This window comes from Eucalyptus grandis, chromosome 5 (assembly GCF_016545825.1).
Source record: "Eucalyptus grandis isolate ANBG69807.140 chromosome 5, ASM1654582v1, whole genome shotgun sequence".
Taxonomy (NCBI): domain Eukaryota; kingdom Viridiplantae; phylum Streptophyta; class Magnoliopsida; order Myrtales; family Myrtaceae; genus Eucalyptus; species Eucalyptus grandis.
Window position 1 is genome coordinate 34,223,624 of NC_052616.1, and position 11,551 is coordinate 34,235,174.

The window sequence follows — 11,551 nt, forward strand, 5'->3', positions numbered from 1 at the left end:
AAATATCATAGTCATAATCCTTAAGGAGTTCCATCCAGCGATGCTGTCTCATTTTCAACTCCTTATGAAAGAATACTTACTTTAGACTTTGATAGTCATTGACGATATGAAATATTCCTCTGTACCGATAGTGCCTCTAAAATTCCAAACGAACATAACTACTGCAAGTTCTACGATGTGCGTTGAATAATTTAACTCACAAGATCTCAATTGACGGGACGCGTATGCAATAACTCTATCCTGCTGCATCAACAAGCAACCAAATCCTTTAAACGACGCATCACTACGGATCTCATAACTTCTAGGACCAGATGGAATGGTCAGCACAGGTACGGTAGTCAGCTTTTGCTTAAGCTCTTGAAAACTACACTCGCACTTACCTGTCCACACGAACTTTTCTTCCTTTTTCAGAAGTCTTGTCAACGGCGATGCTAACACTGAAAACCTTCCCACCAACCGTCTGTAATACCCTGCTAAATCCAGAAAACTTCTGATCTCTGTCACTGCAGTCAATCTCAGCTAACTAATCGCTGCTTCAATCTTGGACGGGGTCTACGGAGATTCATTTTCCTGAAATCACATGACCTAAGAGCGCAACATGAGTCATCCAAAACTCACACTTGCTAAACTTAGCATAAAATTAAGGAGTCCTCAAGGTCTGATGTACCATCCCTAACTGTCTCTTGTGCTCCTCAGCACTCTTTGAACACACTAGGATAACTTCAATGAAAATGATCACAACTGATTTAAGTACCATTAAACATTCTGCTCATTAGACCTGAACAAACATCTAAGGTGTCCATCAAACCACACGGCATTACAGTGAACTCATAATTGCTGTATCGAGTGCAAGATGCTAACTTCGGTATGTCTTTTTTCCTGATCCTCAACTGATGATACCCTGATCTCAAGTCGATCTTGGAGAATATAGACGTACAAATACAACGAATCAACTTTGTTCCTCACGAATAGAACGGGTGCTCCCCAAGGTGATGCACTGGAACGTATGAATCCCCTATCCAACACTTCCTGCATCTACACCTTCAGTTCTTTTAACTCAGGTAACGCCATCTGGTAAGGAGTCTTAGGGACTGGCTCTGTTCCGGGTACTAATTTCATCACGAACTCCATTTCTCTTTCTGATAGCAAACCTGACAGTTCTAGGCAGCCTTTGATCATCGTTTTCCAGCAAATTGCATCTCTCACGGGCATTTTGTAGAACAGTTTCAGGGCATTGTCATGGCGGCCGGTTCACATGCGACCCACGATCATCTTCGTGAATGAACGAACATCTGGGCATTGAAATTTGTCCAAAAATTCCCGAGTTTTATCTAGGTTTTCATTCCTAAGGTGTCCAGAGACTGTGGGACCGTCACGGGTCGCATGACTCGCACGTCTGAAGAAGTGCTTGGAGAGATGGGTGCAGGTTTCGGATGAACCAAGCCATGAAGAAGGGAACGAACGTGTGCAGGACCATATGAGATTTGGGAAAATGGCGCGAAATCTCATCATGACAACACACGCGGGACTTTATCTCGTGAAATAGTAAAATTATTGGATGATCAAGGCTGGCATGATGAAGGCATTTAATTCCGTAAAATTGGAATTTTCGGCTTGCTGTTTTGAGGAGCATAAATGTGCCTGAACAATTTGCAGATGACTATGATTTTCTTCAAAGTCAATAAACAAAAACCCTAAACTATTACACTAGTTATAAATTATCATAAACCAAGTTTTTTACCATAAAAAATTCCAAATTGATATACATATGATAAATTTACACTTAGTTAATTTTCATGAAATTTTACCATCAAGTTACTAAGTTGGATAACATGTAACAATTGATAGATGTACCAATTTAGAATTTTATCCTCAATTTATCACAAACGTACCAATTTGTGATTTTTCTTGATATTAACTCAATTCAATGGAAATTAATGAAGGACAATTGACTTTGTTTAGAGTTTTTTATGATAAAAAAATTAGTTTAAGATATATCATAGTTGTATCAATTTGAAATTTTTGGTGGTCAAAAACTTGATTTATGATAAATTTATCATAGGTATACCAAAATTTGAAGTTTTTCGTAATATTAACCTTATAATTTAAAGCATCTCTAGATTGAAACTAAATCTTGAAAGGTAGAGTTTTATTTATTTATTGGATACGAGGATGGAGACAATGCTAAGTTGCTTCAATCTGGTGGTTTTAAAAGGGTGAAATTGTCTATAAAGTTTCAAGGTCTTCCTCCATCCTTGGTGAACTAAGCGACAAAGAATGTAGGCCCTTGATCGAGAACATTACAATTAGAATAATTCTGTGACATCCCATATTTTCGGTCATGTTTTCTATTGAATAAATTTGGTATTTCATTGACGCATCTATAGGGCTATTCTCAGAACTGATCATTCTAGAGATAACTAGATTATCTGGGGAAACTATTGAGAATTTTAAGGCAAATAGACTTGAGAATTCGACTAGGAATCGGCTTCTCAACCGTGCTCATCTGTCGAAATCATTACGGCACAAATATAAATCGATTTGAGATCAGATATAGGTTGGTTTGACTGAGATGTGTGGCTAATTATGGGTGACACCATTAAATTGGAAAATTCTCGTCGACCAACACTAGATTGATTTTCTTATCATTTTGGTGCCTTGTGTCCGTATTTGAATCCTTGAAATTTACACGACAATCGAAAGTCGTCATTGAGTCGAGTGGGTTCATTGTGGCTTGAAGAAAATTGACCACGGGTCATTTGCACTGAAAAGTTTTGAAAGTTACCTAGTAGTCTAGGTCACGCTAAAAACGCGTCGAATGGAAATTAACCGTGAATTTGAGTCCGATTTCAGAAATTGAAGATTATGTCATGTCATAATAAATTCTAGGAACGTCGACTCAGTCTCAGAAGATTTTTCAGAGATTCCGAGATTTTACGGAAAACCATTCAAACGTCGTGAAAAATTAACAGAAATTCGAATTGGCAAAATTGAAGAGATTTTTTACTGTCAAGCCAAGCTATTTGATGATGGGGACTTGTAGAAATGTTATGGGCTTTTTCTTCGACGAAATTGGACGCCAAATTGGGGAATTTGGTAAGGAAATTAAGGTCCAAATTAGTGAAATTCGGAGCAATGGAAGAGAGCTGCATTTTTGGCTTCAATTTGGATTATTGGTGGGATTAAATGTTGAGAAAGTATTAGGGGACATGAAGATAATCTTGGGGGCTGGTGGGGACCAAATTAATGATGAAATGAGATATTTATTTTGGTTTTTGGCTTCAAGCTTCCCGTGCACGCTACCGCCAGTCCATATCTTCGTCGAGCGATCTCTCGCTTCAACAAAAAAAAAAAAAAGACGGGCCTCTTCTTCTCTTCTTTGAGACGAACCGCACGCTCAATCCCCACCGCATCCGCCGCTTCCTCACCCATCGAAGACTCCACCGAAGCCTCCAAATTGAATCCCAATGCGGACCTCACTCCACTGATACGTCTCCACGTTGAAGACTCCACCGAAGCCAGCTCACATCTCCCCTCTCCACCATGTTTATTTTCCTCCCAAGCCATGCGAACTTCACCCCACGTCCGGAGAAGAAGACTCAACGCGTCCTCAACGGTCAACTAGTGGAGTCTCTCCACCGGTTGGTTGACCCAACAAAGCCACCGAGCAAATCCACCGAATCAACCTCTTCATCCACGCGGCAGTCCATCACCACCGAAGTCCCTTTGCTCGATTTCTTCAGCCCATTAACGCCGTGGACTTCATCCGCTCGAAGACTCCACCGCTAGCTGCTTCTTCGTCCGTTTGTTCGCGGCCGCACGCGCTTGTAGCAACGCCCGAAGCAAGCTGCCAGCAATTCCGCAGCCCAAGCCCCGCATTCGAGTAGCTCAATTCAGTAGCCCATCTCGCGGGCCCAGCATCCACGCAAAGTGTTCAGCCTAGCTCGCATTGGTACAGCCCGTTCTCAGCACCTGAAGCCCAAGAAGACAGCCCTTGTTCAACCCAGTAAAGCCCAAGTAATTCCAGCTCAGCCCATTGGATCTCGGCCCAATTTAAGCCCATCTTGGGCCCGCAAAGCAGGCCCAAGCCCACAACCAGTAGCTCTGCAGAAGCCCAAGACCAAAGCTCAGCCTTGCCGAGTTGTGTTTTGCCGGTTCTAGGCCCAGCCCGAGTGTCCGTCGACGCCGCCGAAAATTCGAATTCGGCCGCCGTCGCGGTGTCCTAGTCCCCGCTTTTAATCAAGTGAGTAATCTCACTAATCATTGCTTAGTAGACTAATGATGCTTAAAGGTTAATTAGATTTAATTAAGTGCAATTAGGTGGTTAGATTAGAATGGATTAGTGATTATTAGTTAATTGCATTGCATATTAGTTAGGTGGTTAGTGTACTTAGCTAGAGAACTGCCTATACTATTTATTGAATGCATCTCGGGACTTTTCCCGACCCTTATCATGCTTCAATTAGGCATTACGGGCCTAAATTGATTTTTTAGTATTTATTTATTAAATTTTCGAAATTAATTATTTAATTATTTATTTTTCAGAAATTAGGCAAGGATAGCCGATGACCAAAATTTCGTGCTAATTGTCGTGGTGTAGTCCGTTTATTTATTTGAGCTCTACGTTGTGCTGAATTGAATTAATTGTGTAATTTGAGGAATTATTCCTACATTGATTAAGATTGAGTAATTGAGTTGCGGATGGCCTAGTATGATTATTTAGCGTCAATAATGCTTTGATGGGCTATTAAGTTGAGAAGTTTGTGAGAGTGAATTGAATATACTCTTGGCTAAGATCCATCGGGTACGTTAATATCGTGTGAAAATTGAGTGAGTTGATGAGTATGTGGGGATTTATCCCAAAATTGATTAGTGTCGGTATTCAATTAGAATTTGACTGTGAGAGGTTGTGAGTTGAATCTCGAAAGTTGCCCAAAGTATGGCTGTGCCAGTAGGGCTGAGTTCTGCGACTGAATTTGGAGTCGGTCGCGTTGGGCCGTAATCTGCCACCTGATATGGGTCGCGCCTGATAAGACCGTAATCTGCCACCTGATATGGGTTGCGCCTGATAAGGCTGTAATCTGCCACCTATTAAAGGTCGCGCCCATTGGGCCATAATTTGTCACCTAAAGATAGGTCGTGTCCTGTGGACTGTAATTTGTTGCCAAGAAATTTGATAGACTGTGCTCGTGAAGCCGTGAATAAGATTTGAGACTGAATAAGGGAGATGACCGGGGAATGGTCGGACTAACATGTAATCGACTAGGTCGATTGATCGAGATATCGATCTGTGATGTGATTACTATGGTGCGTATTGAATTGTGCTAATATGCAGGTGGAATTTGAGGCCAAGGTAAGTCCTCTAACCCATGCGTGTATAGGCAGCCCGGTTAGCGTATTGGTTTCCTAATCGAGTCTTAGTGGGGTAGAACTTGCTGAGACGTAGTCTTATCCAGGTTGTGGGACAACATTTCAGGACCCTAATGAGGAGCCTGAGGAGAAAGAACCCGAAGAGGAGCACCTAGAGGAGAACCCCGATGATGATTCGAGTATGACCCATATGAGGACTATGATCCCATCCTCTTTGTGAACCCTGTTTATAGGTGGTTGAGTGTGAGACTAGACCTTGGTGAATAGTATGGTAAAATACTATGAGGTGCTTATATAAAAGTGTGGTTGTGAATTTCAGTATGAAAATTATGGCCCTGCTTTTCTATCCCAATGTTTTATTGTCTGGGGATTTTTAATTGCTTCCGCATGTGCATATGAAAATGAAAGGGTCAGCGATATGTGCTGGGATATCGCAAATTTTTTTTATCGACCAAAGTGAGGGATGGGCGTGTGCCCGAGGATCAGGGAGTGACAAATTCCAACTGATCAAGTTTGTTATTATTTACAACTTGATAAACTCTTATTGTCAAAATTTTACTATGCCAAAGAAGTTGATATTAAGGAGATGCATAACAAACCAAAATTTATGTTCCAAAAATAATTTTTCTATTCCAGACTTATTTTTAGAATAAAAATCTGTTAGATAAAATTATTTCATTTTTCTATTTCTGAAATAGATTTTTGTTCCACAAATAAGTTTGGAACAGAAATTAGAAGTAAAATTTTTTTACTTTTATATTTCTAGAACAGAAATGAGAAACAAAAATTATTCTCATCGTTTGTTCTTACTATAAATCGGTCATCCATCTATCACCGTTGACTACCGTCCGCCGATCGCCACCACTTATTGCTCGCGCCAGCCGTAGGCCGCCATCAATCGCCCGCCATCACGTCGCCGCCACCACCGCCACCGTCATTGGTCGGTTGTCGATTGCTGCCGACCACCACCGGTCGCCGCCGTCCGAAAGAAAGAAATTTTATGTTATTATCAAACGAATTTTTATTTTGAAAGTATAAATTATATATTGTTATTAAACGAGTAATTTTGCTTAGAAATTCATCTATAAATAAATAAATAAATAAATCTATTTCTCTTCCAAAAATTAATTTTCTTGCCGTATGGTTATCATTCGCGCCTAAATGCTCGGAATTTGTATAGAGGATCAAAGCATACTCATAGGGCCAAGGTTGCTTGGAAGAGGTTCTTTTGGATTGGAGTATTGTCTCTTAGAATATAACATGTACGAGGATATTATTGTGGTGGGGCACAAGATAGACCAACATGCTTGGCCCTGTGGCTAGGCACCAGGCCATTAGGGGGTGAATGATAACCATTCTTGCTAGAAATTGATTTCTGTAGAGAAATAGATTTTTCTATTTCTATTTCTAGAAGAGTTTTTAAGGAAAAATAACCGTTTGATAACTACACAAAATTTCTTTCTTTTGGACGATGGTGATTGGCGACGACCGGCAACTGGTGGCGGCGGTGGCGGCGACGCCCAACGACCGGCGGCAATCGGCGTCCGGCGCCCGGCGTCGACTGGCAGTGGTGTGACATCCTGAATTTCCAATACTGTTTTCAACTGAATAAATTGGGCCTTTCATCGATACGTCTATAGTACTATTCTCAGAGCTAATCACTCATGAGATAACTAGACTATCTGGGAAAGTCACTAAGAGATTTTAATGCAATGGACTTGAGAATTCGACCAAAAGTCGACTATTCGACCGTGCTAGTCTGCAAGGGTCCTTACGGCATTGTCAAAATCGAGAAGAGATTAGGGATAGGTCGATTCGATTGAGATTTGTAATCAGAGTGTGGGTGATTCCACCTGATTTGCAAAATTCTCATCGATCGCACTAAATCGATTTTCGTCGTTTTGGGTACCCTATGCCCGTAATTGAAACCTTGAGATTTTCATGACCATCGAGCGTCACCAATGTGTCGAGTGGGTTCATAATGGCTCGAAGAAAATCGACCACGAGTCATTTGCACTAAAAATATCTGAAAACTACCCGGTAGTCTAGGTTACGCTAAAAACGCGCCTAAGTGAAATTAACCATGAATTCAGACCCGATTTCAGAAATTGAAAGTTCTGTGATATCACGATCTATTTTAGGAACGTTAACTCAGTCTCAGAAGATTTTTCGTAGATTCCAAGATTTTTACGGAAAATCGATTTGGACGTCGTGGAAATTAACGGAAATTCGTACGGGCCGAATTTAAGCGAATTTTGACTTGCAAGCCGAGCTATTTGATGAGGGGCACTTGTAGAAATCATGTGGAATTTTTCTACATCAAATTTGGACATCAAATTGAAGTATTTGGATGGAAATTAAAGCTTAAATTGAAGAATTCGGAATAAGGCATGGACAGCAACTTTGGCTTCAAAAATGGGATAATTGGTGGTTTATTTTATGGTATTATTGAGCAAGAAAGTATTAGGGGACATACAAGATATTATTGAAGACTTTTGGGAGCAAGCATTTATGGAATTTGAATCATCTTCTTGATTTTTCTTTATCCTTACCCCGCCGGTCTCCCTTGTGCGTGGATGACAACAGCTCATCCACACGCCCCAAAGTCCCACGGTCTGCCCTGCTTTTCTTTCATTTTTCCTCACTGAAGCTGTCCCAACTCTTTCTCTCTCTGTTTACAATCCACGAAGCCAGCAAAACCATCTCACCTACAGCTCCTCTGCCACTAAATTGCTTCAATTTCAGTAGCTCCATGGCCTGTGTTACCATCGTCCACGACACCCTCTCCCCTGCTTTGTCCGAATTCCTCATGTCAGCACACCCACCGACCCACTCAGCTTCTCCACACATCCAAGCTCGGCTCCTTCAGTCAACAATAGCAACAAGCGAAGCCTTTGGTTGACCGAGCAGCCTTGCCTTGCTTCCATTTGGCAGCGTCTGCTCTTTGTTCGGTCAACAAAGCCGAGTTGAAGACCACCGAGCGAAGCTGCTTCTCCTCTTTGCCGCGCCAATTGAAGCCAGCGAAGCCCCATGCGGATCCAGTAACTTCCACCGGTTCTGCTCCACCATCTCTTGTTTCTTCGGTCAATCTCCAGCCAGCGAAGCCCAAGCAGTTGACTAAAGCTGCTGCCCGTGTATCGCCCAGCGAAGCAATTGAAACGAGCCGCAGTTGACCGCTCATCTCTCCACGTCCACGCGTCTCCGCAGAAGCTCCCAACTCCCATCTCCACGGGTTTTCCCCTGCAGCCTAAACCACCGATCCTTCTGCGAAGCAACTGCCAGCATCGTCGCCCTTAGTCAAACCACAGCAACTTCTCCAACGCCAGCCTTCGATTGTTGACTCCTCACATGGGCTCATCTCCACGAAGCAGCGGCCACTCGTCCGCATGAGCTCCCCCAAGCGAAGCAGCACCTCCAGCGAATTCGGCCCAGCACGTTCGCACGTCTTCAGCCCAACGTCTTCTGACCCAGCAGCTCCTTTGAGCCTATCTACAGCTCGGCCCATAAGAAATCAGCCCATTTCAGCAGCTCCATTGAAGTCCAGCAAGCCCGGTGTTTAAGGCCCAATCCCAGCTCACTTGAAGTTCAGCCCAAGAGTTCAGCAACCCAAGCCCATGAAGCAACTAAACCCAAGCTCAGGCCCAAGTTCAGTCTAAGGCCAGAAATTTCTGTGGGCTTGCGAGGCTTGTAAGCCCGGCCCAAGTGTCCGTCGACGCCACCGAAAGTTCGGGTTTCAGCCGCCGTCGCGTCGCCGTCACGGTGATCCGGTCCCCGCTTTTAATCAAGTGAGTAATCTCACTAATCCTTACTTAGTAGACTAATGATGCTTAAGGGTTGATTAGATTTAACTAAGTGCAATTAGGTGGTTAGATTAGAGTAGATTAGTGATTATTAGATAATTGTGATGCATGTTAGGCAATTGAATTGTGCAATTAGCAAGTAGAGACATACTACTATTTATTGAATGCATTTCGAGATTTTTCCCGACCCTTATCGGGCTTCAATTACGCATTACGGGCCTAAATTGGATTTTTAGTATTTATTTATTAATTTTCAAAATTAATTATTTAATTATTTATTTTTCGGAAATTAGGTAAGGATAGCCGACGACTGAAATTTCATGCGATCGTCGTGGTGCGATCTGTTTATTTATTTGAGCTCTACGTTGTGCTCAATTGAATTAATTGTGCAATTTGAGGAATTATTCCTTAATTGAGTGAAATTGAATGATTGATCGGCAGATATTCGAGTATGGTTATTTAGCATTTATAATGCTTTGATGAGTTGTAAATCGGAAGGAATCGGGAGATTGAACTAAGAATACTCTTGGCTAAGACCGATCAGGTACGAGGTATAGACATACGTGGTTCGGTGATAAGGAAATCACTGGTGAAAATGGCGCCTTAAAGAACGCACGAGTGCTATCTATTACCTGCATCAATAAAGGCATACGTGGTTCGGTAATAAGGGAATCACTGGTGAAAACAGCGCCTTAAAAAACGCATGACTGCTCTGCTGTCTACTGTATGCCTCATTACAGACATGCGTGGTTCGGTGATTAAAAATATCACTCGTGAAAACGGCGCCTTAAAGAACGCACGAGTGCTGTCCAGTACATACGTCACCTTGGCGAAAACGACGCCCGAGAGCATTACTGTAACTCTGTGACTGAGAATGCAAATGGGAGGTTTTATATTGAGAAGTGATTGACTTGGAAATGGTCTAACTGACATGTAAATGATTTGATCCGTTGTCGTGAATTGACTGATAGAGTGAAAGTGACTTTGAATAGTCCGATTGACATGTAATCAACTAGGTCGATTGATCAAGATATCGATCTGTGATATGATTGCTAGGGTGCCTATTGAATTGTGCTAATATGTAGGTGGAATCTGAGACCAAGGTAAGTCCTTTGACCCATGCGTGTATAGGCAGCCCAGTTAGCGTATTGGTTTTCTAATCGAGTCTTAGTGAGATAGAACTTGTTGAGACGTAGTCTCATCCCGGTTGTGAGACAACATTTCAAGCTTGTAGATGAGCCAAGGAGGAAGAGCCGCAAGAGGATAATGAGCCAGCAAAAGATGAAGAGTTTGAGGGAAATAAGCTTAGTGAAGAAGAGTCAGAAGAGAATCAGGATGATCCTGAGTACAACCAGGATGATGACTGAGATCCCATACTCTTTTGTGAATCCTGTCTAAATGTGAATATAGTGAGACCATAATGTTATGAATAGTCTTGTGAATAGACTTTGAGTTATGCCACGTATAAAGGTTTGGTTGTGGATTTCAATATGAAAAATATAGCCTTACTATTCTATCTCATTGTTTTATTGTCTGGAGATTTATAACTACTTCCGCGTGTGCATATTAAAATGAAAAGGGTTGGCGATACTTAATTTTTGGATATCACATTATAAAATCGACTAAGGTAAGGGATATGTGTGTGCCTGAGGATCGAGGCGTGACAAGCGGCGTACGCGGATGATAGTCGGCGGCAACGAACAATGAGAAAAAAATTTTATTTCTGATTTCTATTCCAAAATTAGAGAAGTAGAAAAATCTTACTTCTGATTTCTATTCCAAACCTATTTCTAGAACCAAAATCTATTTCAGAAATAAAAAAATGAAATAATTTTATCAAACAATTTCTATTCCGAAACAAGTCGGAATAGAAAAATTGTTTCTAGAACAGAAATCGAGATTGTCATGCACCCCTAGGTCGCTAACCATTAGGGATCACACATGATATAGACTAGAATTAAAAAGTTTAGACACATAAATAAAATGCCTAGAATTACCTCAAAGCTCGAAAGCTCATAAAAATAATAATAATAATCAAGCTTGATTACATGATAGGTTGATGACAAAAATTAGCATAAAAAAAGTTATGCTACATAGGATTTTTCCATAAATTATCTTACAATATGATGATCAAGTTAAAGCATAAAATGGAAGATCACAGCTGCAACCCTCAATAAACATATGAACATCGGGGCAAAAACTGATCTGGACGTTCACGCTTTCTTTATCATGTCCTTGATGAAATCCTGTAATTGGAAAAGCAATAAATGGCGCATGCATTGTCAGTCAGAGTGCGCCAAATCATTTGAAGACAATAGAATTCTAGATGTTTAACTACATCCTCATACCATATATAGAACGTTAATTATCGTAAATACTAT

The 11,551-nt window shown here is 41.4% G+C and overlaps 1 protein-coding gene across 1 annotated transcript in view; it reads right to left on the bottom strand.

The window, feature by feature from the left end:
• Window positions 1-11,145: 11,145 nt before the first annotated feature.
• LOC108959853 (TMV resistance protein N) overlaps window positions 11,146-11,551 on the bottom strand; it is a 34,815-nt gene continuing 34,409 nt past the window's right edge. The window contains exon 7 of the mRNA XM_039312776.1: window positions 11,146-11,416. The gene's annotated coding sequence lies outside the window, so the exon portion shown is untranslated. The remainder of the gene's footprint in view (window positions 11,417-11,551) is intronic.